Genomic DNA, 2,051 nt, shown 5'->3' with positions numbered 1-2,051 from the left:
GTCTGTTGCTGTTTGTTGTGGCAACAAGCGGTTGCTGTTTGGTTTCCGGGCAAATCCTCACATGGTTCTTTAAAGTGCAGATCAAATTGTTCCTGTTCCTGTAAATATCTCATCCAACACATATCTTTACATTGTTTATCAAGATAGTTGTGAGGACAAAAGTTTCCTCCGGCTAATTTCCTTTTTCTGTAAAAACTCTGGATTGTTTAGACGAATGATTTGTCTGCATCAACCACAGGAAGTAGGAAAAAGGACATTTACACTTTGGTTCAAAGCAACTTCCATGAAAGAAAATCAACATAAAGCATTTCAGTGCTTTTATTAAACGCACACCAACATGAACAGAAACACCACCAAGTGGAGCAGGAAGCTCACGGAAACGTCTTCATGCAGCTTCAGCGTGAAGGCCGACGCTCAGCCAGCTGCAGACCCAACGAGGGAACTTCTTTATCTAGTCAGCCGTCTGGACCTTGAGACTAAAAGCAGCTCTGAGCGGCATTCCTCTCAGACGCTGAGGAAAAGGAGACGGACGAGGAAGTGAGAGAATAAAGGCGAGAGGGGGAATTAGAGGCCGAATGGAGGACAAGTTAAAGTGATATAACGAGAGCAGAAGGAGGGAAGCAGGAAGTTAAATTTAGAGATGATGTAGAAAAGTGGAAGAAGGTTTTGAGAGGGAGGAGAAATAAAAGAGCAAGAGAAGAGGGAAGGAGGGAGGGAGGGAGGATGAATAGAACGAGAGAAAGGGGGATGAGTGTAGAAAACATGGCAAACAAAACGAGAAGCAGAAAGTTAAGAGAGAGCAGCTTCTGACAGCGTTTAGTGAAAGTGACCCAGTGGAGGAACTTCAACAGACTCTCAATGCAGAGAGAGCTTTCACTCAGATTTGTGATGGTTTTCTGCTGAAGTGTTGAGGACAGTACACATGCATGACCTCAGTGTCTGGAGAGAAGAAGGAAAACACGACGGAGGAACATTGCAGGTGGAGAAGAGGAACCAGAGAGAAGAGGATGAAGGAGGGTTTAGCGTTGGAGCTAAAGACGAGCCAACGAGACACAAAGAGCAGCGACAACAATGACAACAACACACGTTCAGTTGCTCCACTCGTTAAGAGAAGCAGTTGACCGTTAACCTGCAACCTCTCACTTATTGAAGTATGATCTTTATCGAGAGCGCGGTGACGTACACACTCATGAAATACTGAACACACAATGTGTGCTGCGCTGCTCATTTACACAAAGCTCAGGGCAGCCCTGCTGTATGCAAACACACAAGAGCTGCAGCTGAGAGGACGACACCCAGCAGGAAGTCAGCAGGGAGAGGAACGAAGGAGAAGAAACAAAGAGGGATTTGTAGATGCAAAGATGTCTGTGGCGGAGGACACACCACACACTCAGTCACACACACACTCACACACACGTGCACTGCAGCAGTAGTTAGTGATTCTATCAGCAGACTGTCCACACACCAGTTTCACCGCTGTGGGGGGTGGAAAGGCAGATCTGTGTGCAGCCATTATTATTAGTATTATTATAGTATTATTATTTATTCTAGATTGTTTATGTCCAACAATAGTTTTTGACCTCTGGAAGTAAAATACTTTCATGAAGAGCTTTTAATAAACTCATCAAACAACTTTCTGGAGCATGTTTTGCTCTTTTTGGAGTCCAGACGGGAAACTCCAGCACGAGTGAGGCCGACGGCTCCAGGTGGCACCGTTTACCACACACACACACACACACACACACACACACACACACACACACACACACACACACACACACACACACACCACTACCACTGTATTTTTTTTACCAACATTTCCTTCACGTCACCATTCAGTCCCTCGTGTTCACAGGAAGCTGCAACACAAAGACACAAAGACACAAAGACACAAAGACACAGGCAGTTATTCACCAAACAGCTGCAACCTTCTCAGAGACGGCAGTTAAACTCTGTCTGTCCTCTTATTTATATACATATATGTATGTATATACACACACACACACACATACATACATACACACACACATACATATGTATGTATGTGTGTG

Source organism: Clinocottus analis, unplaced genomic scaffold, assembly GCF_023055335.1.
Source record: "Clinocottus analis isolate CAN_PGR_092001 unplaced genomic scaffold, fCliAna1.0.p SCAF_23, whole genome shotgun sequence".
NCBI classification, from domain to species: Eukaryota; Metazoa; Chordata; class Actinopteri; order Perciformes; family Cottidae; genus Clinocottus; species Clinocottus analis.
The sequence above is the reverse complement of the archived record's forward strand: the minus strand, read 5'-3'. Positions refer to the sequence as shown.